Below are 27095 nucleotides of genomic sequence, written 5' to 3' on the forward strand. Positions count from 1 at the left end.
GCTTTGAAAAAATGGACACAATAGTGAGAGTAATTGGTACTGAGGCTTGGAGACAAGAGAGAGCTGGAGGGTGCTCAGGGAAGAGGGTGCTCAGGCAAGAGTGGACCATTCATGGTGGCTGAACAGTATGGACCATACAGGAGAGTAGGAAAAGATCAGATTGGAAAGGAAGGTCAACATAACAGGGTGACAGAAGGCCTGTCTTAAACACAAATACTTAATTTTTTTTTATTTTTTATTTTTTTGTCTTTTTAGGGCATACGGAAGTTCCCAGGCTAGGGGTCGAGTTGGAGCTGCAGCTGCAGGCTTATGCTACAGCCACAGCCATGCAGGATCTGAACCACAGCTGTGACCTGCACCACAGCTCATGGCAACCCTGGATCCTTAACGCACTGAGCAAGGCCAGGGATTGGACCTGAGTCCTCATGGATACTAGTCAGGTTTGTTACCATTGAGCCATGATGGGAACTCCTTAATTTTGTCTTTGATGATAAGACAATGACGGACTCAGGTACACAGGCTAAATGAAAGGGGGAAGAGAATGCATGAAGGAAACTTCTTCAGGAACTCAGTGAGAGTCCAGGCAAGAAATAACAAACCAGACAGCGGATTGCAGAACACAGGTGGGAAAAGAAAGAGCAGTGATAAAAAGAATTACATGTATAAGGTGGATTCTGAGGAGAAGGACTAAAATGTCGAACTAAAACTTTTGGGGAGAGACAAGGAAAAGAGGTAAGCCAGTGTGCATCCTGGGTTTCTGTAAGAGTAACTGGAAAAAACAGTGAAGCCAGGAAAGTTAGGACAATCTGGTTTGGGGGATGGTGAGGGAAGGAAATGATGAGTTTATTTTTTAACATTATTGAGCTAGTTGTTTTGTTTTTTTTTTTTTTAAACTCACCTAGAATAAGTAGGTGAGTGAACACTGTAGATTAGTGCCTGAGGACTAATGCAGACCTTCTGTTCTAATGAGATTTTATGATTACAGTTCTGGTAATTTCCTTAGTCAGTTTTTTTTTTTTTTTACATGGTTTTGTACCAGGGGGTGCTTCAAGCCATAGGATAGACATAGTGTGTTGCCTTGGACAAATAACGGTGCAGAAAATTTGAGGCAATAATCACCAACCCACTTCATCCCTTTCCCTGACTTAAACATATTTTTATGTTAAGACAAACAGAAATGTGTTAGAAGAGAAGGCAAAATTCACATGGATTTTTTAAATGACACTCTCAAATTCAAAGAAATGTTATGCTTGGCCAACTGCTTTAGGGTCTATTTTCCTTGCCCCGATCCCCTCACCCCTCATTTAGAGTTTAAGTAAGTTGTTTAAATAGCTTGTCCACATCCATTATAGCTAGTAAGTGGTATGGCAAGAATTTTAAACTAGATCTCTTTCAAGCCTGCACTGTTAAAACTACTTCACTATATACGATTTATTAATTAAATGGTATTTGAGTTTTAGTTAATATTATATGTAGCATCACTCACCAAGCAAATGACAACATAATGCCAAATACTGGAAGTTGGTATTTTTCCACAAGGAATTTGCAGGGTCTCCAAGAATGCAATCAGAGCAAGTGATTTTTCACAGTGCTTGGGAGAGAGTGAAGATGGGCTCATCAAAAGGATTAGTGTGCTCTTTCCTAGCCTGCTGACCATTAATTATATGGGTATGCTAAACATTCTTTTAAGGCTCCAACTATCTTTCAAACTTTTAAAATGTAAAGCTGACATGTTTTCCCGTTCAGAACCTTCCAAGCCTCGTTTAGAAAGTCTTTCCTAATCTGGTTCCGAACTATCCTTCAACAATGAATCCCCACACAATCAGCCTCAAATACACTAGACTTTCCAACAAATTAAGACAATTGAAAATCTTCCTGGAAAAGTAACCTAAGATTAAGACTTCAAGAGTTAGTAAGAGTTGCATAGCTGAAACACGAAAGCAAACTAAATGTCCACTGACAGATGAATGGAGAAAGATGTAGTAGGTATGTACATATGTATATATCTCTATGTATATCTATAGATATATAAGAATGGAATATTACTCATCCATAAAAAAGAATGAAATAGGAGTTCCCGTCGTGGTGCAGTGGTTAACGAATCCAACTAGGAACCATGAGGTTGCGGGTTCAGTCCCTGCCCTTGCTCAGTGGGTTAAGGATCCGGCGTTGCGGTGAGCTGTGGTATAGGTTGCAGACGCGGCTCGGATCCTGCATTGCTGTGGCTCTGGTGTAGGCCGGCGGCTACAGCTCCGATTCAACCCCTAGCCTGGGAACCTCCATATGCCGCAGGAGCAGCCCAAGAAATAGCAAAAAAAAAAAAAAAAAAAAAAAAGAATTGGACAGACTTGTTAAAAAAAAAAAAAGAATGAAATAATGCCATTTGAGATTATGAACTAGGAAATATCATACTAAGTAAAGTAAGGCAGACAGAGAATGACAAATACTACATGATATCACTTATGTGGAATCTAAAATATGACACAAATGACCTTATTTACAAAACAGAAAAAGGCTCACAGACATTGAAAACAAACTTATGGTTACCAAAAGGGAAAGAAGTGGGATAGGAAGAAATTAGGAGTTTGAGACCAGCAGATACAAAATACTATATATAAAATAGATAAACAACAAGGGAACTATTCTTAATATCTTGTAATAAACCATAATGGAACTATTCTTAATATCTTGTAATAAACCATAATGGAAAAGAATATGAAAAAGAATATATGTATATAGTAATATGTATATAGAAATATATGTATATACACACACACATACATATCTGAATTGCTTTGCTGTACACCAGAAACTAACACAACATTGTAAAACAACTACGCATCAATAGAAAGAAAAAGTTAGTTTTGGTCAGAATAAAAGGGGCAACGGGGTTGGGAGGGAGAAAGTTCCAGGTAAGAACAGGCAGAAACAACATCATGTGGAAGAAAGAGCCAGGCCCTCTGAAGAAAACTCATTGAAGGAAGAATGGTGGAGATGAGACTGAAAAGGCAGATGCCAGAGGCCTAAAAAAGGACATTGTAAGTCACTTGGGACATGGGCCTTCCCTCCAAGAGCAATAGGAAGTCAAAGAAGGGTACTGAGCAAGGAGAGATGTGCTTGTTAGGCCTTCACTTAAGAGAGGTCCCTCTAGACAGCACTTGGAAACTGACCTCATACCCCCATCGCTGCTTTCAGATGTACAGCCTCCACTGGCTTCCACAGGTAAATGTGAAAACAGAGTAATGGATTTATCTCACAAAATTGTAGTTAAAATTCTCAACAGATTTGAAAACAGAGTAATTAGAAACACAAAGGTTTTCCTCTCAAAGACTGGGGGGAGGGGTGCATGTTAGTGTGTTTTTATAAACTTTAGTAACTGTAATAAGAAAATTACTTTGCAGCACTTCATTTTAAAAATGTTGCTCAATGCATGAAATGTGATATTGTCAAGCCACTTCATAATCTTTTTTAAAAAGTGCTTGTTTGAATACACAAATATGATCAATGAACACCAAATTATATAATCACCATGAGAAGTTACTAGAGTTTTCATCATGGTCTCTTGGCTTTTCCTCTGCTGATACTGGCACCAAAGAAATTAGGTTATAACTATTGTTTCTTTTTGTGGTTGAAGAAACACTTCCAAGTTCAGAATGAATGGAGTTCATTCAGAGGCCTTGCAAATGGGCTGTGGCCCCTTATTATGCATAATAGGCCCCAGAAAGGATATTTAGAAGAAAACCAACTTTTACTTTTCACCCATTGACAAGGTCCTCCCATTTTAAAGAAGTTCTACACACTGGATTTACTTAGGTTTATCTGTTCTTTAATCACAATTGCTATAGAAGAATATTAAGGATGCTAGAGGAGGCAACTGATTATTTTTTAATTAGAGGGTAAATCACATGTTGTTTAAAACGTAAATTACAGAGGACAGAGGAATTCCCAAAAGACTAAGCCTGACACAATGACAGGAAATAATATCTGAGAAGAAAATAAAGAGAAAGAGAGCTTTTGGTGGAGAGGGCAAGTCCCTGTGAAAGGAAAAAAGGTGAAAAAGTCATGCATCTTTCAATAAACCTCATTTTTTTTTTCCCCATTACTGTTGTCCCTGAATACATCAGGGCTTTGCAAACTTTTTTTTTTTTTAACTGATTTTTAAAAGGCAAGACAAGACACTACATCAGTTGGGAGAAGAGGTTGTAACCCACTTCTTCCACACCCTCTTGATACTTACCATCAATCCTTTGTGTGGTCTTGGCTTATGCAGTATCCTGTCTCATTATGACTGGACTAAGAAGAGTCAAACAACTGTCATCAACAATACAGTGTCACACTGAATGTCTCATATTTTTCTTAAATGTATTCATTTTGTCAACTTCATCTTTTTTTTTTCCCCTATTCAATCACAGAACAACCTCTTAGAGCTGCCAAGTTCACAGCTTGCAAATTAGCAGAAAAGAAAACTGTAATCTAATGCAAGGGCTTCAGAAAAACAGTCAAAAGATGTTAATCTGAGAGCAAAGGAATTTCAAATTGATTCTACCCCAAGTTCAATATTTAAAGCTTCCCTAGTATTTTTTTTCAGCAAGGGAACTAATTTGTTCCTAGATTGGCTCAGGGGTGGATCTCTCTTGGTCACAAAGTAATTTGCAGGTTGGACTACAAAGAACACACAGAAACCTGATGAAAAGAGAGTAAGGAGATAGAAAGGAGATGGGTTCTTGGCGTGTGCTAGCAGGGCAGCCTGCATTTCCGAGCATGCATCCAGGGGCTGGCTGAGGAACCTGTGTCCTCTATTTTGCTCACCAGCAGGGTATGGGCAATGCTCTCACACATTGCAATTTTGAAGCATGTAACGGGAACTCTTCTTAATGGAGATACTAAAGATTAAAGAACAATTCTTTGTTTTTTTTAACAATGATTGATTGATTGATTGTCTTTTTAGGGTTGCACTGGCGGCATATGGAAGCGCCCAGGCTAGGGGACAAATCAGAGCTGCTGCTGCTAGCATATGCCACAGCCACAGCCACACCAGATCCGAGCCGCATCTGTGACCTACACCACAGCTCATGGCAACACAGGATCCTTAACCCACTGATCGGGGCCAGGGATTGAACCTGCATCCTCATAGATACTGCTCAGGTTCGTTACTGCTGAGCCAAAACAGGAACTCCTAAAGAAACAATTCTGAAACTGAATCATTTGGGGAAGAAAAAAAAAGAAAGAAAGAAAACTGTTTAAACCAAGTGAAACCACCTCTGCCAGAACTTGCTGAAAAAAGGAAAGCTCCTTTTTTTCCCAAGAGCTCTTCAAGGGCTAAAAGTTGCAGAGAGATAATTGCTAATTAATCCCTTCATGTTTTCATTAAGTAAATATTTATTAAACTTGTCACATATCCAGAGTTGTGTTTTTATTATATAAATGTTATACAATGACTGTGCATGTATTGTAAGCATTTTATTTTAATTTTTTAATTTTTTTTTGTCTTTTTGCCTTTTCTAGGGCCGCTCCTGCGGCATATGGAGGTTCCCAGGCTAGGCGTCTCATCGGAGCTGTAGCCGCTGGCCTACACCAGAGCCACTGCAACGTGGGATCCAAGCCGCCTCTGCAACTTACACCACAGCTCGCGGCAACTGAGCAAGGTCAGGGATCGAACCCGCAACCTCATGGTTCCTAGTCGGATTCACTAACCACTGAGCCACGACCGGAACTCCAGCATTTTATTGTATAACAATAATCTATAATTTCAGTAGAAATAATGGTAGTCTACCTCACTGGGTTGCAGAGCGGATAAAATGAGATAATAAGTATAAAGTGCTTATAGCCATATTCCCAGTGATTATAATTGCTCAGCATATGGTCACTACTGTTATTACTGCCACTATGGAAGCTGTTCATATAAAGCTTTATTTCTTCATCGAGCTACACAAAGATCTTTTAAAGGAGAAACCAGAGGCTAAATAGTAACTGAGATTTGAGTAGGATCTGGGGCGGGGGTGGGGTGGAATAAACTTTTGATCCAGAGGTATTTATAAGGTCTTGAACCACCCGAGACCTAGATTTCTTGTAGGTTCCTTAATTCCTGAAGTTTGTGAAGAGACTTGTACTTTCAAGAATTCAGGCTTTGACAGTGAATCAGGGAATTTGAAAACTGGCTCCATGACTTAATCTGTCTATTCCTTAGTGCTTTTGTGTGTAAAATAAAACTAATAGTTCTACCTACATCTTAGAGTTGTTGTGAGGAGTTTGCAGATACTCGGCTCTTGAGTATAATTACACATATTCAAAATTTCTTAATACCGTGACCTGTTTGACAGCTCTCCTCCGTCTTTCCCAATTCCTCCTTTATTTGCAAAGGTCTAGGATGACTCTCTACAGTTACAAGAGCCAAGATGTCCATGCACCTGACTTTAATTCCTGGCATATCCCAGAGCCCACAGTTAATACTTACATGTACCTATTCGTACCCTGTATTGCCCTCTAGAGTCAAAGTGAAAAAAGAGAAAGAGAAGTTGTGGTTTCTGCATTGTTATTAGCAGTTAAACAATAACAACAACATCAACCCAAAATAACTCAAATAGGAGTTCCCACCGTGGCGCAGTGGAAACGAATCTGACTAGGAACCATGAGGTTGTGGGTTTGATCCCTGCCCTCACTCGTTGGGTTAAGGATCTGGTGTTGCCGTGAGCTGTGCTGTAGGTCACAGATGTGGCTCGGATCTGGCGTTGCTGTGGCTGTGGCGTAGGCCAGCAGCAACAGCTCCAATTAGACCCCTAGCCTGGGAACCTCCATATGCTGTGGGTGCGACCTTAAGAAAAGACAAAAAGACAAAAAAAAAAACCCAAAAAAAAACCCTTAGAAAAAAGATTAAAAATATCATACACACTACTGTATATAAGATAACTAACAAGGACCTACTGTATATCACAGGGAGGGCTACTCAATTCTATGTGGGGAAAAAGAATGGATATATGTGTATATATATTTGACTCACTTTGCTGTAAACATGAAGCTAATGCAACATTGTAAATCAACTACACTCCCAATAAATTTTTTTTTAAGTTACTAAAGAAAAGTAATTGGTTCTGGCTTCTGGAACAGAGGAAGGAAGAAAAGTTATGAGACAATAATCTGTTATATTCTACAGGGAGTAGAGATACTTTGGTCAAAGGTAAAGAAAACCGGTTAGATTATTCCCTAGAAAATGACAAGAAAACTGAGGCTCACAAAAGTTTAGTGAAGTAAGGACCAAAACAACAACAGTAACAACAACAAAATCCCCAAAAGACAAACAAAGAGTGAAATGAGAGCTCCACATAGGTATGTGAGGGAATGCTGCTTATTATGCCAACTTTGAGACAAGGGGGGGATGTATCGCAATATCCCAAACTGGAAATATGAACAAATTTTCTGAGTAAAGTTATTAAATAGACATATTTTTAATAGAGTGGGTTTGATAGGATTTCGTAAGCAGCCTAAAATGCATACAATAATTACTGTCATTTAATGAAATGTCAGTGTAGTGGATGTTTTCCTGATTTTGCCATCCAAGGCTCATTTTCCTTTCTTATGAATACTACTGAAATGATTGTTATAGACAAGCCATTTATAAAACCTATTTCTTTAAAGCAAATTGCATCTTCTACTTTTAGCCTAATGTCAGTACACGTCCGAGAGACAATTTTTGTACTCGGTCATCCTTCTGCAGCAGACCTTGAGGATGTTTAGACAGCTAGAGCACACCAGGCACTAAGCCTGGCAGTGGAGGATCTGTACGGGGCTGCCTAGAGCAAAAATGTGCCTGACGTGGTGACATTCACTTCAGGACACACGTGGCGTATCCTGTGTGGCAATGTACCACATTCCTTTCCACGTGAAATATCACAGGGAATCACTTTTTTTCAAAGGAGAAGAGCCCGAGAGACAGTTTTAAATAAACCTCTCTGTCTTAGTTTCCTCATCAGTGAGGTGAGCATGATAATAATAGTACTATTAGTAGCGCCCCACCCTCTCCTAAGTTCCTCATTGAAAGGAACTTTCGACTTAAGCAGGTTTAAAATTTACAGAATAGATTCTCATAGGATATCATTCACTTTCCTCTTGTCTCTCTCATGCTCTTTTTTACACACACACACACACAAATAGGCTTCATAAATTATTCCCCCCAAACAAGCAAGTTATAATACACACCCAGCACTGAAATAGAAGCTAAAGTGTATTTTATCGGGGAAAAATCAAAGCTCTTTGCTACATAAAATGAATAAGGAAATGCATCGATAGTTTTCATTATAAAAATACATTGTTTTAAAATACCTCTCTTCTCAAATTTTCTGTTAAGGTTAATGGAGCCATGTGACATATAAGTTAAAAGAAAAGCCAAGTATCTTGAGCCATTTAAAGTATAGTGACTTCAGAACAGTGATATTATGATCATTTAAAGAATGTTACATTGTGTGCACATATTCTGCCTTTTGTATTTAGAGGAGAGAGGATAGGCTCAGGCAAGAGGGAAATCTTTCAAATAAATTTGGAAATCAGAGAAAGTTGCCTTTATGCCTCTTCTCACAATAGATTAGAAGGGACCATTGGAATCTATTTCAAACAAATCCAAAGTCTCCTCGTATATTTGTACTGCAAAGACCAAAATGTCTAAATTGTCACCTCAGAGCAGCAGATAGCTTAGGAAAACTAACACATTTATTTTTCAGCTTTGAGTTATAAGTGACAAATAAAAACTGTATATATTTAGATTATACAACATGATTTTTAAAAGGTGTACAATGTGGTAATTTCATATATTATACACTGTGGAATAATGACCATAATCAAGTTAATCAATACATTCATCACCTCACATAGTTACCTTTTGTGTGTGTGTGTGGTGAGAACACAGGTCTACTCTCTTAGCAAATTTCATATGCAATACAGTATCATTGACCATAATTATCATGCTGAACAATGGATCCTCAGAACTTACTCATCTTTTAACTGAAACTTTGTACCCTTTCACCACCATCTCCCCACTCTCCCCTAGGTCCTGGCAACCACCATTTCACTCTTTCACTATGTATTTGACTTCCGGTGTCTGGCGCATTTCACTTCGTATAATGCCTCCAATGTTTATCCATGTTGTTGCAAAAGGTGGAATTCCTTTTTCATATGGCTGAATAATCTATCTATCTATCTATCTATCTATCTATCTATCTATCTATCTATCTATCTATCTATCTATCTGTCTATGTAGCTAGCTAGCCATCCATCCATCCATCCATCCAATTTTCTTATCTGTTCATTGTCGACAGGCAGAATGTTTCCATATCTTGGCTACCGTGAATAATGCAGCAGTGATCACAGGAGTGCAGATATCTCCTCGGAGACAGATTTCATTTCCCTGTAGACAGACCCAGAAGTGGGATTTCTGCATCACATGCTGGTTCTACTTTTAATTTTTGGAGGAACCTCCCTACTGTTTTCCATAATGGCTGTATCAATCTACCTTTCCAACAGCAGTGCACGAAGGTCCCATTTCTCCACGTTCTCACCAACGCTTATCCCTAGTATTCTGATAACTGCTATCCTAAAACCTGTGAGGTGACACCTCATCGTGGTTTTGACTTTCATTTCTCTGACAATTACTGACATTGAGCCCCTCTTCATATACCTGTTAGCCATTTGTGTGTTTTTGTCAAAATGTCTATTCAGGTCCTTTGCCAATTTTGAAACCAGGTTATTTATCTTTTTGCTGTTAAGGTGTATGAGTTCCTTGAGTATTTTGGATACCAATCCCTTATCAGATACATAGTTTGCAAAATATTTTTTCCCATTTTGTAGGCTGCCTCTTCATTTTGATTGTTTCCCTTGCTGTACGATTTTTAGCTTGATACACTCCCAATTGTTTATTTTTGTCTTCAATGCCCGTGCTTTCTGTGTCATAATAAAAAACAAAAAATCATTGTCTACACCAATGCCAAGAAGCCTTTTCCTTATGTTTTTTCTTCTAGGAGTTTTATGGTTTCAAGACCTAACATTTAGGTCTTTACATTAAGTTGATATTTGTAAAAGGTGTAAAATAAGAGTCCAATTTCCTTTTTTTGCATGAAATATACATTTCTTTTAGTGTCCATACAATGCGGAATTGAGCTGTGTGGTGCTTAAAAACAAGAACTCTGGTGCCAGACAAGCGTGGGTTCTGGAACTCACTGTGTAAATAGGGATGAGGTTTTTAAACTAAATGCTTAGCATAGTTCCTGGCATTTGGTAAGCGTTCAATAATAGTAACATATATATATCCATATAAATATATATGCACAACAATGTTAGATTTATAAAATAAAAATCTTCTCAGAAAAGACTTCAGTGAGGAGTTCCCGTCGTGGAACAGTAGAAACGAATCTGACTAGGAACCATGAGGTTGTGGGTTCGGTCCCTGGCCCTGTTCAGTGGGTTGAGGATCTGGCATTGCTGTGAGCTGTGGTGTAGGTCACAGATGCAGCTTGGATCTCTCATTGCTGTGGCTGTGGCATAGGCCAGCAGCAACAGCTCCAATTATACCTCTAGTCTGGGAATCTCCATATGCTGTGGGTGCAGCCGTGAAACGACAAAAGAAAAAGACAAAAAAAAAGAAAAAGAAAAAAAGAAAAAAAAAGACTTCAGTGATTAAAGGAAATAATAAAAATAAAAAGTTATTTATCCCTGAAGTTTCTTTACTAGAGAAACACATAGAGAACCATAAAACTCAGATCTTTTATGCAGCTTTACGAATTAAGACCTGAATCACTTAGGCATACAGAAAGGGCTAGATAAATGCCAGGAAGATGCTACATTGCTAGAGAGTAGTTCTTTATATTATTGTTTAACTATTTTAACTATATTATCCCAACTTCTTATCAGTTCAAATGCAGTATTAAATGTTATGTTTTATCTTGCTCTCCACTGATTTTAAAGGAATCATAATGCTTAACTGTAGGATTTGGCATTATTTGTTACTTTTTACCATTTTTATCATTTGATGATGAGCCAGACACTCAGTTTAGCTTCAGTTACATGATTGTAAGATTTTTTTCATCACACAATTATTCTTTCAAAATTGAATGTGCATGTACAAATGTCCAGAGTATAGACAGCTGTGCAAACAAAAAGAATTCTATGTATCAGGACAGGTGCTCTTATTATCCCACAAATCCATAACACAAGTGTTCAGTTATAAAGGATTTGGAGGAAAAAGACTTAGTAAACATAAAAAATAAATAAATATCTCAGTAGTAAAACGAAGCAATGAATTTCAATTTATTCCATGCACAAGAATCAAAGAAAATTCTACGAAAAGTTTAAAGAAAATTATAGGAGGTGGTCCACTGCTATGGTAACATTTTGATACCACATAGTAATACCTGACTTGGGCTAGCTAAGAAGCCCAAGGTCCTGCTTCAAAGTATTACTCAGAATGACCTGGTACATTTACAAAACCTAAGACAAGAGCTACTGCAGGGAAAGGACCATCCTACTCATGGTTTTGCCAGTACCTCTCACAAATGAGGCATGCATGAAGGTGCATGACCTACGGAAGCCCTACACCTACTGGAAGAAAAGCCGCACTGCACCATGGTCTATCTGCATTGTCCCACAGGCTTAAAATCAATGACCAGGTGATCAAAAGTAGTGCTTCTCAGGAAGGGGTGATACTGTCCCCTAGGGAACATGTGACACTGTCTGGAGTCATTTTTGGCTGTCACACTGTGACAGGGGGCTGTCATCTAGAGGGTACATCTTAGGGATGCTGCCAAATATCCTATAATGCACAGGTCAGCTCTACACAACAAAAACATATCTGGCCCAAAATGTCAATACTACTCAGGTTAAGAAATGCTGATCTAGAAGTTAACTGAATATTCATGATAGTATTAGACAGTCATCCAGAGCCAAACCTAACCAAACTTTACCTTGTTTAAATAAAAAAAGCTTCATTATACAGTTGAGCAGTCATTTTCCAGAAGAAAAAAAAAAAAAAACCTACTGAAAGGAAAATGTGGAAGTAAAATGAAAAGCCTTCCATTTTCTCTCAACGGAGAGACAAATTTCCAGACATCTTTGTATTTATGACCACATGTGATAGGTAGAAACTGGATGACCACAAGGCACCAAGGTATGTTAAGATGTAAGGCATTTCATTTGTCCTAGAAAATACACTGACTTTGGTTAGTGAGACATTTACAAAGGTCAGATAGGGAAGGGCTGGGATCACACTCAACACTGGCATAAGAATACTGAAATGGGAGGAGTTCCCGTCGTGGCGCAGTGGTTAACGAATCCGACTAGGAACCATGAGGTTGCGGGTTCGGTCCCTGCCCTTGCTCAGTGGGTTAACGATCCGGCGTTGCCATGAGCTGTGGTGTAGGTTGCAGACGCGGCTCGGATCCCGCGTGGCTGTGGCTCTGGCGTAGGCCGGTGGCTACAGCTCCGATTCGACCCCTAGCCTGGGAACCTCCATATGCCGCGGGAGCGGCCCAAGAAATAGCAACAACAACAAAAAAGACAAAAAAAAAAAAGAATACTGAAATGGGAAAGGTAAAGGCAATAACGACAGTGGAGATAGTTAACATCTTCTGAGTGCCTCCAGGTGGCCAGGTACTACACTGAGTAGTTTACATGAGTTTTCATTGAACTGGTGAGCTATTGGCTTTAGAAAAGAAGTGTTCTAGGCGTTCCCATTGTGGTTCAGCGGTAACGAACCTGACGAATATCCATGGCGTAGGCCAGCAGCGTCAGTTCCGATTTGACCCCTAGCCTGGGAACTTCCCTGTGATGCGGGTGAGGCCCTAAAAAAAAAACAAAAAGAAAGAAAAAGAAATGAAGTGTTTCAGTAAGAAGATTATTTGCTCATTTATATATAATTGTGTTATAATTTCTCTGTTACATGTCCCTCTCCTCCTCTAGACTGTCTCCTGGAGGACTGGGTCTCTTGTCTTATTCACCACTGTATCCCCAAGGCCTAGCACATTATCACAAAACTGCATTCACTGGAAGTCTGTGACATAAGGGTCTCACTGCTCAATAAAACATAAAGCTAAGGAGATGATCTAAAACCCCCCAAATCCTGAGAAGAGAGGTTGTCACAAGTCCAGCCTGTGAGCTCCTCCAAGAGCAGGATATCTTATTTATCTTCGTATTTACAGTTGCCAGTGAAGAGTCTATCATATGATAGCACTTGGAATATTTTGAACTGAATTTATCTTGAGACTCTAACTATTTTCAAAAGTTCTTCCAAGACAGGTGAAGGTGATCTACTCCTTTACATGGGTCCTGACTCAGCAAATACAATCACTCCTTTTTCCACCGCTACCTCTTTACTGCTCTTGTGTGGTTCCTGCCTTTTGCATGTGTAGTTCTGATAATAACAATTAATGGCACTCAGAAAAGGTCAAGGGAGGAAAGTTGGGCAGTTGCTTTGTTCGGTTATATATTTTTCAGGATGAGATGCAGAGTGGTTATAGAAGTAAAGACAAATACTATTTTCTAAATCTAACACAGATCTCGACAGCCACCCAGTTAGATTGCTGCCTTCTCTGGGGAGCCATCCTGTGGTGGATACTTGTGGAAAAAGGAAGAAAAGAAGCAGAAGGCAGTTAAATGTGCTAAGGCAGAAACTACACGTCTATTTTGGGCATATCATTCATGCCACCTTCCATCATTCCTTCTGATTTTTTCATCAACAAAGACAAGAATTGTATCTCTTCTGTGCCTTAGCTGCTCCAAAAAGTTCTCACAAAACCTCAAAAATCAAGCATATTGGCATAATAGCAGCAACTATAAAGTATTTTCTCGCAGTTCTTTTGATCGAGAAAAGATGTCTTCTTCTCTCTTTTCATGGACTAATTATGTATGAAATACTTTCATATGCACCCTTGCCTGTCATACACCTCTGAGAAAGTTATAGAGAGAAGTTTCTGCCCTCAGAGCTTTTGTGTATGAGAGGGAATGAGGGAGACCAGACAAGAAGGTTCTCTTCCCACCTTCTAACTGTCACGATCAAAACTGATATATAAATTATTATTGTAACCAAGCGATTCTGACAACAGCATAGGTCCGACCACATTGAATAGAAAATATATGCTCTCAGAATATGGACTGGGTGAGTAAACATACAATGTAACACCGTCCAACTTCTTTCCAACACAAACCGATTTCTGTGTTTACTTTCCATTTATAGATGGGAAAAATAGGGCCTCTGGGACAGTCTCTGGTCACTCTGAGTTAGTCTCCAACAGCAGAGTCCTTCTCAGTCGGCTACGCAACGAGTGGAAAGACCCCAACTGGGCTGCCAGCGAGCGGCAACACATGCAAAGCACTTGTAGTCCTTCTTGTTTTCTTATTTTTCCTGTTTTCACTGGCAGAATTTCTCCTCTGCCCAGAACAGAGCTGCAAATGAAAGCAGCTGCCCCAATGGAAGAAGTTCAAAGACCAGGGAAGAAAGAGAAAGGAGGTGGGGTCAAATGAGGAAAACAACTGGGGACAACAAGAAGCCTCTTGGCAACTCTGCTGGGTACAAAACTCTAAAACAGAAAACATACCAACGGGACAAATGGGCAGGTGGCAGCCAAGGGCAAAGTGATGTACTCATGGGCTTTCAAGTGGCAATAACTGAGTAATACATTTTTACATAGACTCGCAAACTGTTAATGCTCCCAGCGCAAGAAGTATTTCTAAATATTTTCCTCTGAACTTTTGGTGGTCACTTTTTGGGTTCCTGTCATGTAGTCATTCATATTTCTTAATCATGTCACAGATGGAAATTTATTTGAAAGTATTGTCTGAATTTCTTCTTTTGGTCTCATAACTTAAAGGTTATCAAGAAAATATAGGTATGGTTATTTTGGAATCTGACTTCAACAGGTACATTTAGAGAAAATAGTGTATATCCCAGCATTTTTTTTTTAATTGCAGGGTTTAGTGCTTCATTAGATATTAAACTTTAATCATAAAATTATTATAAGAGGATTATAGTTAAAATATTACAATTAATGACTCTCTTTTGAGGAAGAACTTAAAGGAAGTAAAACAAATACAACTTTTGGACATTTCAGAGTGTATTTTAAAAGATATCAAGAATATATAAACACCCCACTGTATTTTAGGATTTTTAGAAAACTTTGTATGCAAAGTAATTTTATATACTTTTAGTGCCAAACATACTTGAACTACAGCATGTTGGAATTCCAAAACAGATTGGAAAACTCGATGGAGTGCACAGATTCTGGGAAGCAGCTTGTTTGAATATATTTTCAAGTTCAAATATCTACATTTTTTAGCATGAAAACATTCCCATTTCTCCTTTAAGGAATATATTTACAAGCAAGAACAACTGTGAAATAGGACGTACAAATATTTAATCTATGTAGAAATTTCAGGAACGTAACTGTAGAACGGCAAACACTTTTCACAGACTGACTGCCAAATCTAGAAGCCTTTTCTTTCAGTCAACACTTTCCCACCATCGTGGGAACCATTGCTCATTAACAACCAAATTGTTTTCAGATGCTGTGCTATAAGGGGTTTCCTTAGAAACCCTTTGGTAAAAGACTGTGGCTTTCTTCCATAGAAATCTCAGCAGTGAAAAGGCAGATTTTCTGGCATAAATCAAACCCAATTTCTAGGGTTCACTAAACCCTTTCTCCTCAAAATAATGTTTTGTGACTTGTTCTTGCAGTTTATAGTACATGCAGGAGAGCTGGTGTGAACCAGTTTTAAATGAATTTTATGCCACTTCTTTTTGTCGTTCAGTTGAAATCACTTCCAGGGCCTGTTATACCTTGATGAATATTTGATTGCACAACTGATGAACAAAATAGTATGTTTTACTATATGGTAAAACCTGAAAATGTTTTCCACTAGGTTTGCCCAGGTGAGTTAATCTATGCATTGTTAGGATAATATCTTTTCTGATTTCAGAGTTGTTTTTACATATATACCTTTAAGAAAAAGAGATTGAGCAACAGAGTTTTTGTGTGTGTGTGTCTTCATCTTTTTTTTTGGGGGGGGGGGGGACTGCACCTGCGACCTGCAGCGTATGGAGGTTCCCAGGTCAATACTTCTTACTTTGTGCTACCATCATCTATCAATTTAATAAATATCTAACAAGTACCTGCTAGGTACCAGGCACTTGCCATATCACAGTACAATTATTTATTTGCGAATCTGCTTCACTTGTTTGACTGTGAGCTCTTTAAGGAAAGAGCATTCATATATCTTTGTTTTCCCAACTCGCACAATTCCTGCAATATAGTGGGCACAAAATAAATGCTTGCTGAATAAATGATTGAAGTAAACTAAAATTTCTAGCTAACAGAATAGGCTTTCTGCTGTTTGAAAACTATCTATAACATACCATAGGTTTATAAAAGTATTGACCCTGATTTGCTAAAAACTTCAGCACAACATTTTAGAGATGTGTAAGATAAAAATCTGAGGAATGGCCAAGCTGTTTTAAGTGTGGCCACGAGAGCCCCTGCCAAGCAAGACTTTCCCAAGATTGACTTAATAAACTTATACAATGATCCACTTAATTTCAAAAAATAATTAAAAATAGCGATCAGTCTACTTAATTAGGTAACATGAGTCTTGCGGCAATTTGATTTGGGGGTATTTGCATTTAAAAATGCAACCTTTGGAGTTCTCATTGTGGCTCAGTGGTAATAAACCCGACTAGTATCCATGAGGACACAGGTTCGATCCCTGGCCTCACTCAGTGGGTTAAGGATCTGGTGTTGCTGTGAGCTGAGGTGTAGGTCCCAGACACAGCTCGGATCCTACGTTGCTGTGGCTGTGGCATAGGCCGGCCCTCCAATTCCACCCCTAGCCTGGGAACCTCCATATGCCACAGGTATGGCCCTAAAAAGAAAAAATAAAATAAAATAAAAAGTAAAATAAAATAAAATAAAAAGTAAAATAAAATAAAAATGCAACCCTTTGCTTTCAAAGGTATCTTCCTGGGAATAAACGCCCCAAATCCCTACTTTAACTTGTAAAATCCTATAAGATGTGCCACCCTGCTCGCCCCCCTCTGACCCTCCTGTTTTTCCACCCTTTCTTCCTTTACTCCTGCCAGACCAACCTCTTTGCTTTTCTTTGAACGTCCAAGCAGTTCTGCCTTGGACCTTGGTACCTGTCCACTTTGCTTGGACAGCTCCTCCTTAGAGTCCCTCAAGGCAGACCCTCTCCTTCCTTCAGGTCTCTGCTCGAAAGTCATCTTTTCACCGTATCGCAAACAGCAGGCTCACACCCTCCACTCCCAATCACTCCCTGACTTCCTTATCCTCTTCTAAATTATTCATAACACTTATCATGATCTGACACACTGTGCATGGACTTTTTTTTTTTCTTTGTCTTTTGGTCTCTCTCCCTACCAGAGGTGAAACTCTACAACCTAGGTATTTTGACTACATCCTCAGTAATAAGAAAGAACACCTTATATATCGAAGACACCCTATAAACAGCTGTTGAGTGAGTGGATCTGATCAATCTAACAATAACTGTCTTCAGCATTTACTCTCTATATTATGCTGTGCTTAGGACTATGGATGACAAATAAGGCAATAGAAAGCCCCTAAATTTGCGAGTTCAGAATTTACTATCTTCATGATGTGATATGTACTCTGAAAGGGATTCAAAAGTCCAAGCGCACCTAGTATAACTGTACTGCTATGTTTTTCTGTCCCCCCAAATTGTCTGGCCTCAGAATCGCTCTACTAGAAAAGGCATTTTTGTGAAGACTAGCAGAATTCTAAGTCTTTCATAACTTTCTGTATGAAAGCAGTAGGGGTGAAAGTAGAGACACGATTCCTCCCTCAAGGTAGTTTTAAATTAGTTGGGGATCTCAGAGTGAAAGTACCATTTCCTCCATAGAATAATGCTTGTGAGAAAGTCTCAAGCATAGATAATTATTTCTAAGTGGAAAAAAAAATTATTTCTAAATTTCCTTTACATTAGGAAACACATTTCATAGATTAGTGAGGAAGCTTTTTTTTTGTCTTTTTAGGACCCCATCTGAGGCATATGATATGGAAATTCCCAGGCTAAGGGTCAAATCAGAGCTGCAGGTGCCGGCCTACACCACAGCCACAGCAATGCCAGATCTGAGACGCATCTGTAAACTACACCACAGTTCCCAGTAATGCTGATCCTTAACTCACAGAGCAGGGCCAACGATTGAACCCATGCCCTCAGGGATACTAGTTGGGTTTGTTACTGCTGATCCACCACAGGAACTCCATGAGGGAAATTTTCATTTTATAAAACCATTTACAGAGAGGAATTAGTGGATGTAATGTGTTTGGTCTAAGTCATCAAATGCAAGAAAAAACCAATTATTATAAGGTTGCCAAGAAAAAGAATATAAAAAATTCTAAGACATTTAAATTTCATTAAAAAAATCAGTTGCCCACCTGTTCTAAGTAAAAGCATTTAGCTGCCTTCTTTCTTTCCCTACTTCTGATAATTACACAATGAATCTCAAAATTTCCTGTGAAATATTGATGTATTAAGTTAGAAATAACCAATTATCTGATTTGGGTTTGTATCAGATGTTATCATATACTATAATCTCATAAAAATGTAGTAAAGCTCTCTAATGGCTTGCTTAAATTTATCATAAAAGAGAATAGCTGATTAGTTAATTCTTGAAGTTATTTTTTTTTCTTTTCCATTATGGTTTATTGCAAGATATTGAATATTGTTCCCTGTGCTTAACAGTAGGGACTTGTTGTTTATTTTATTTTATTTGTATTGATTGATTGATTGATGGCCACACCAGTGGCGTGCAGAAGTTCCCAGGCCAGGGACGGAAGCTGTGCCACAGCTATGACCCAAGCCATAACAGTGACAATGCCAGTTCCTTAACCCATTGAGCCATCAAGGAACTTTGATTCACAATGTTTTGATTTCTGCTGTACAGCAAAGCAATTCAATTGTACATATACATATATATTTTTGTAATATTCTTCTGCATTATGGTTTATGACACTGAGTATAGTCCTCTGTGCTATACAGTAGGACTTATCCCCTCTATGTATAACAGCTTACATTTGCTAACCCCAACCTTCCACGCCATCCCTCTCCCAACTCCCTCCCCCTTGGCAACCACAAGTCTGTACTCCTTGCCTGTGGGTCTGTTTCTGTATTGTAGATAGGTTCATTTGTGTCATATTTTAGATTCCACATATAAAGGATATCATAGGGTATTTGTCTTTCTGATTTACTTAGTATGATCTCTAGTTGCATCCATGTTGCTGCAAATGGCATTTTTCATTATTTTTTATGACTGAGTAGTATTCCATTGCATATATGTACCTCATCTTCTGTATCCATTCATGCGTTGTTGGACATTTAGGTTTTTTCCATGTCTTAGCTATTGTGAATAGTGCTTCTATGAACATGGGGATGCATGTATCTTTTTGAATTATAGTTTTGTCTGGAAATATGCGCAAGAATGGGATTGCTGATCATATGATAGTTCTATATTTACTTTTCTGAGAAACCTCCATACTATTTCCATAGTGGTTGCACCAATTTACACTCCTACCAACAGTGCAGGAGGGTTCCCTTTTCTCCACATCCCCTCTAGAATTTATTTGTAGACTCTTTAATGATGGCCATTCTGACCAGTGTGAAGTGATACCTCATTGTAGTTTTGATTTGCATTCTTCTAACAATGAATGATGTTGAGGATGCTTTCATGTGCTTATTGGCTATTTGTATTTCTTCTTCGGAGAAATGTCTATTTAGGTCTTATGCCCACTTTTCTATTGGGGTATTTGGTTTTTTGTTATTGAGTTGTATGAGATATTTGTGTATTCTGGAAATCTAACCCTTGTCATTCACTTCATCTGCAAATATTTTCTTCCATTACGTAGGTTGACTTACTGTTTTGTTTATGGGTCCCTTTGCTGTTCTTCAAGTTATTAAACTGTTCCTTGCCTGTTAGATCCAGTTATTAACTTAGTTCTCCTGACTTTTCCAGCACTTTTTTCATAGCATTTAATCTCTCCAAACATACACACAGAGGCATACCTATGCATGTGCTTGCATGCATGTGAACAAATTTGAATATATACACACACTAGAAAAATTATCTTGGTCAAAACCTATTTTTCAGCTTTATCTATGACAGTATATAAACCTGTGATTTAAACCCTTTGGCTTCCTTTCCTAGTCTCTGAATTTCTTTTAAGGGGTGGAGTGTTTTAATTTGCAAACCTAGCATTGCTTATAATTTGAAACTGGCTTGGCATTCTCACTTGGTACTTACTAATATATTTCAAGAACTCAGCATGTGTGTATATGTGTGTGTGCAGATATGTTGACACTTCAGCAACAAGGGCTAGAGGTATAGGGGAGAGATATGGACCAGGATGGCCAATTCATCCTGCTTCAGCTGGGATTCTCCCAGTACACCACTGAAATTCTCATTTCCAGTAATCCCCTCAGTCCTAGGCAAACCAAGACAGATAAACCTCATGGGTGACAGGCTGAAGGAAAATTAACTGACAAGGGCCTGCTCTTAGGGCAGTCTAGTGAGCTACTTACATCCAAAGGTATGGTCACTACAGATGTGACTCTGAGAAGAGTCCGGGCCAATGAAGTCTAATTTAATCAATGACAGAGGATGGGCAATGCCTATAGACAGAAGTAAGAACTGGAGAAAAAATAAGCTGGACTTGGGTTAATGTGGCTGTATGGGGTATCTATGGAACACAAGGCACAAAGCTGCTTAGGGTCCATTAACTTGGTTATCCTAATGGTATGAAATGTTCTCTGACCTGCTGGCAATGAATTTGCTAGTGAGCTTCCAGTTATACCTGTGAAATACACTGGAAGATAGAGATGGATGAAAGAAGTCTTGAATAGGCTCGGAGTTACATAGGAAGAGGCTACATTTTAAACCTAGATCTTTCTGATTCCAGGGCTGTTGCTCAGGAGTTTAAGTAAACATTATAATATAAATTCTATTCATGAAAAGTCATTGTGTTATAGCAGTTGTGTCCATGTCGTTTCCTGTTTCCCAGACTGCTAAATTCTATAGGGGTAAATGCTGTTACTTATTTATCTTTGTATCTCTTAATGAGCAAAATTCTTGTAAGAAAACAAACTTTCGATAACTTACTGAATTAAATAGAATTAAATGAGACTTGCATGTCCCTATCTTTTTCCTTTCACTCTGTGTGTTTTTGCTTTGCCCAAAGGAATGTCCTTCAAATTCTTTTTCAACCTTCAAAGTCCAACTTAAGTTTCTGAATCTTTACTAAGGTCGCAGAAATCTCTCTCTTGTCTGAACTCCACCTCAGCATTTTATCTTTTCATGCATTTAAATCTTATTATTCTCAAAGGTATCACTGGCTCCTTTGTATCCTTCATTGTCATGCTTACCTCGGACAGTCAATCAACATTGGTTACTTGAAATCCAGAAGCAAAAGACTGTCAATACATCTTTACTCTTAATCAATCAACAATTCAAAACGGGAATGAACATTCAAAATAGAAAAAGAATTCTAAACAGCAGCCAGACATTCCTATAGAATGTAGGTATACAAAAGAATTCCTTTTTTTTTTTTTTGTCTTTTTTCCTTTCTAAAGGAAACCAAATGGGAACTCCCCTTTGGTTCTTTCTGAGGAATTTATTAGCTCCACTACATCTAAAACATAGGGGCTGTCAGAGTATTAATAAACTTTTTTTAAAAAAAGAAAGCATTTACTCATAAAAAGAAATTCTCAGCATTTTCTAAAAGAAAAATGTTAATAAACAGCTACTATAAACAGTTAAAAATAGAATACTTGCAATAAAAATGAAAGAAGACCAATTACTTTTGGGGAGCTACAGTGCAGCAAACCTAGTTATAAAACTCAAGTTCAGAGCCTCATTATTTCTAAGTGAGGGACTGGAGGAAACAGATGAGACAAGAAACATAAGAACCATACTACTGGAGTTACCGTTGTGGCGTAGCAGAAACAAGAAACCATGAGGTTGCGGGTTCGAACCCTGGCCTTGTGCAGTGGGTTAAGGATCCAGCGTTACCATAAGCTGTGGTGTAGATCACAGACGCGGCTCGGATCTGGCATTGCTATGGCTGCGGCATAGGCTGGTGGCTACAGCTCCAATTAGACCCCTAGGCTGGGAACCTCCATGTGTTGCAGGTGTGGCCCTAAAAAGACAAAAAATAAAAAATAAAGAACTATACTACTTACTAAGTATAAAAGTAAAAAAAAAAAAATGACAACTTTCTACTTTTGAATCAAGACAAGACTTTTGCTTATTAGTTTTTGTTTTGCAGTCATGAAGATTCTATAATGCAGAAAAGTCTGGATTTTTTTTTTTCTCAAGTCTTTAGTAAATCCATTTTATAAGGCTGGGAAAACTTAGCATGTAACTGATTTTTGTCAGTATCAGATAGCTATGAAAAAGAATCACACCAGATACATGTTCCTGATTCACCATTTTTAGTGTTTAAAAAAACCATTTTTTTTTCTAGTTCAAGATGATAGTTCTGAATGCTAATTCCAAAACCTTACAGTCTGTATGTGATATGGAATGACTGTGCATTTTAAAAAACTAATGGTAAAAGCAGAGGCAGAATTACTGTGAAGCTAAGGAAGCACAAATTATAAGGCTCCTTTGCACAGTCCTTCTCCAGAGCACTGAGAGGGACTCTGGCAATGAATTCAGTGACCATACATTTTCATACAATTGATAGAAGTAAGACATATTAACTACAATTAGTTAAGACCAGTGTCTTTTCATGATGATTTCTCTATCACCTTACCTCCTGGTTGGTGTGTCAGAGTAGCCACATACATCTTAGAACTCAGTTAAGATGAGGTTGGGTTTGGGATATATTTAGCCTGAGTTTAGTGGGATAGGATTACACGGTCTGCAGAGCTTTATGTATAAATATACTATAACCAGCCAAGTAAGTTCAAGACGAGCTTCCAACAATACTCTTATCGCTCAGTGTACTGACTCATCCATAATCATGAACCCTAGATGGAGGTCAAATGTCACATTACGGCATGAACATGTCTTATAATGCCTGGTACTAAAGGTATATAACTAAGTCAAGAAGAAATATGAGAGAGGTTTTCTCAAATTTGACAACAATCTTAAAAATTTAGAAGACACTATTAACAAGTTTAATAATGAGTTGTAAACTGAAAAAAAAAGTTTTTCTTCTATCAATAATAAAAAAGACTTTTGATTAATTTCAAAGGGTACTGTCCTCCCATTGTAAACACTCGAAAACGAGACAAAGTACATGAAACATGATTTTCAGATATTGCACAAAAAATAGTGCAGAACTGTGATGTCTGAAAGAAGGGTCATGCACTAGCAGTGAGGCTAAATTAGTTCCAAAATAAAGCCCCACCATAATAAAGCTTAAAGGCAAGATTTGAAAGGATAAAATGGATGTGCTTAACTGCACACCAGAACAAATCCATCACTCTTTAAAGAGAGGCAACAAAATCTAGTAACCAACAATAAAATCCAGGACCCAATGATAAAATTCACAAGGCTTAGCATCCAGTCAAAATTACTAGGCATGTAAAGGAGTGAGAGATTATAACCCATAATCAGTAAAAAGAATCAGAAACATACCTAGAAACACAGCACAGACTGGAGGGAAATATTTACATAAGACATATCAGATGGAGAAATGTTATCCAAAATATACAAAGAACTCCTTAAAAACTCAAGAATAAGAAAACAATCTAATTTGAAAATTGGCCAAAGACCTTAATAGACACTTGCCAACAATATATATAGACCTAAACAATATTATTTACCAACTTGACCTGACATAGAAACATTAGAATGACACTATCGAATGTGTATTTTTAAAAAAGAAATGAATACAGAAAGAAACTAGAGATGGAAAAAGACTGGAGAAGAGAGACGAGCTGGGCACTTGCTACAATGGTCCAAGCAAGAAGATGATACAGACGGCAGGACTGAAGAAGAGTCAGATTTAAGAGACATTTTTGAAGCAGCAGTTAGTAAGAGTGCTATCAGTATCAGAGGTAAAGGAAGCCAAGGATGAATCCCAGGTTTCTGGATTGGCCAGGGGGAAATAAAGCGGAGCCATTAACACAGAAATGAGGATAAAAGGGAGGCATATATTATGAAAAAAGAGCAGAGATTTGAACATGTGGAGATAGGTATCTTTGTACATCCATACAGCATTATATAATAGCCAAATATAGACCTTTATATACCATCATCCTTCCTAAAATATGCTTTGATCGTCACTCCATGTCTTCAAACTTTCCCACAGCTTCTCACTACGTGCAGGACGAAGTCTAAATGTTTCTCTTGTTACTGAAACTTCTCCACAATCTGGATCTAATGTACTCTGTAAGTCTTTACTTCCACTACTCCCGTTATTGCCTGTTATAGTCATTCTCAAAATGTAGTACTTGGACCTGCGGCGGCAGCAGCAGCCCCTAGAAACTTGTTAGAAATGAAATTTCACAAGCACTACCTGAGACCTATACATCAGGGATCAGAAACCCTGGGGGTGGGATTCAGCAATCTGTGTTTTAATAAGCCCTCTTGGTAATTTCAACGCATGCTAAAGTTTAAGAACTACTGATGCATAGAAACTCTAAAATCCAACCAAAATGGGCTACTGGCCATTAACCCAAAATGCTCCTCTACTGTCTCTGACTTACTCTATATTCAATTAAAAGACTTGCAAAAGCAGAGCAACTGTCCAGAGACAATAGATTATTAACAGCTGATGAAGCACACATTATTCACTTTGCTAAAAGTACCCATTTTCACATTTATATAATCATTTAGTATTCCATTCAAGTATTATTTAGGTCAAAAACAGTTTTCTGAAAAACTATGTTAGCGAAATCTACACAATACCACATACAAACAAGTCACAGGCATAAAACAGATCTTAATTTAGACGAGTGTGTACCTAGTCAAAGAAATGACAGTACAAAGGATTCCTACAGTCCCTGTGATAGCAGCTGACAGCCTAAGCAGCTCATTTTGGTCAGATAATATAAGAGTGACTTCCCACTAGCTCATACTTACAGCAAATGCCTGAAATGGTTCCAGTCTAAGCATAGATCAAAGAGTTTCTTTTCTTTCCTCTCTTCTTAGTTTCATTGGAATTTGAAAATGACAGAACTTTTCTTTCCATTGGGTTGCTTTAAAAAGAATAAGATAAATTGTGAGTCTGCCCTTTCCAGAAACCAGGAGCATACATAGCAAGTGCACTGTCGCACAGGCAGATGGTCTGGGTTCAAAGCCCAGTGTCATCACTTGCCAGGTGGGTATTCTTGGGTTGACTTAACCTCTGGGTGTCCATTTTCTCAGCTTTGAAGTGGTGATTTTAAGAATTCAGTAAAGTAGAGTTCCAGTCCAACATAGCAACATAGACACCTGAACTCATCTCTTCTTAAGAACGCTCCAAATCTACAGCCACACATGAAGCAATGCTCTCCTTCAGAAATCCAGAATTCAGCTAACTCCTACCCACTGGGCAAAAGAGAAAATACCCTAATAAAAATGGGTAGGAAAGGCTGAAACACACTCTTGCCATAAAGCACACCCCAGCACAGTGACAAACAATCGAGAGGGATCTCACAACTCCCAGCTTGCTCCTGAAGTGAGGGGTTTGGATCCCATATCTAGTGCTACAATTTTTGAGACTTCCACTCAAGGAAAGGGCCTTTTAAAGACCTAACTCTCTTAACAACTTTCAAATAGATAATACAGTATTGTTAACTACAGTCACCATGCTAGACATACCATCCCCAGGGCTTCTTTATACTATAGGTTTGTACCTTTTGGACACTTTAAAACATTGCATCCACTCACCACCAATCTGTTATCTGTATGAGTTCTTTTTAAAAAATAGATTCTTCTTATAAGTGATATCATACAGTATTTCTCTGACTTATTTCACTGAGAACAATGCCCTCAAGGTCTATCCACGTTGTTGTCACAAATGACAAGATTTCCTTTCTTTTCATGGCTGAATAATATTCCAGAGTGCATGTGCACACACATGCGCATGTGTGCGTGCACACACACACACATTTTCTTTATCCATTCATCCCTCAGTGGACACTTAGGTTGTTTCCATGTCCTTTTTGGCTATAGTTGAAATGAACATAGGGATACATATATTTTTCTTAGGAATTTACTTTCCTCCAGATAAATACCCAGAAGTAGAATTGCTGGATTATATGCTAGTTCTATTTTTCATTTTTTTGTTTGTTTGTTTGTTTGAGGAAATTCTATACTGTTTTACATAATGGCTGTATCAATTTATATTACCACCCCCCCAACCATACAAAAGCTCCCTTTTTGCATATCCTGACACTATTTGTTATTTCTTGTCTTTTTGATAATAGCCATTCTAACAGGTGTGAGGTGATAGCTCATTGTGGTTTTTACTTGAATTTCCCAGATGATTAGTGGTTTAGAACATCTTTCCGTGTGTCCGCTAGTCATCTGCAGGTCTCCTTTGGAAAAATGCCTATGTAGGTTTCTGGCCATTTTTAATCAAGTGGATTTTTTTGTTTGTTTGTTTATGTTGAATTGTGTAAGTTTGTATATTTTGGATATTAACCCCTTATCAGATGTATCATTTGCAAATATCTTCTCCTATTCAGTAGGCTGTCTTTTCATTTTGTTGATTGTGTCCTTTACTGTTCCAAAGTGTTTTATTTTTAGTTTGATTTAGCTTCATTTGTTTCTGCTTTTGTTTCCCTTGCCTAGGGAGACATATCCAAAAAATATTGCTGAGACCAGTGTTAAAGAGTGTGCTGCCTATGTTTTCTTCTCAAAGTTTAATGTTTTCAGGCCTTAACATTTAAGTCTTTAATCAGTTTTTATTTTTGTATATACTAGAAGAAAGTAGTCCAGTTTGATTCTTTTGCATGAATCTGTCCAGTTTTCCCAATACTATTTATCGAATACTGTTTATTCCTCATTCTATATTCTTGCCTCCTTTTTGCAGATTAATTCATCATATAAGTGTGGGTTTATTTCTGGGCACTCTATTCTGTTGATTTAAAAAAAAAATTGA

General features: G+C 38.1%; 1 long non-coding RNA gene across 3 annotated transcripts in view; it reads right to left on the reverse strand.

Moving 5' to 3' along the window:
* Window positions 1-27095, reverse strand: part of LOC125129929 (uncharacterized) — a 119299-nt gene that overhangs the window by 61100 nt on the left and 31104 nt on the right. Inside the window, exon 3 of one of the 3 annotated variants that reach the window (XR_007135600.1) lies at window positions 25091-25206. The exons of the other annotated variants lie outside the window; for them this stretch is intronic. This is a non-coding gene — a long non-coding RNA (uncharacterized LOC125129929). The remainder of the gene's footprint in view (window positions 1-25090; window positions 25207-27095) is intronic. 3 annotated transcript variants of the gene reach the window in all.

Source organism: Phacochoerus africanus, chromosome 6 (assembly GCF_016906955.1).
Source record: "Phacochoerus africanus isolate WHEZ1 chromosome 6, ROS_Pafr_v1, whole genome shotgun sequence".
NCBI lineage: Eukaryota > Metazoa > Chordata > Mammalia > Artiodactyla > Suidae > Phacochoerus > Phacochoerus africanus.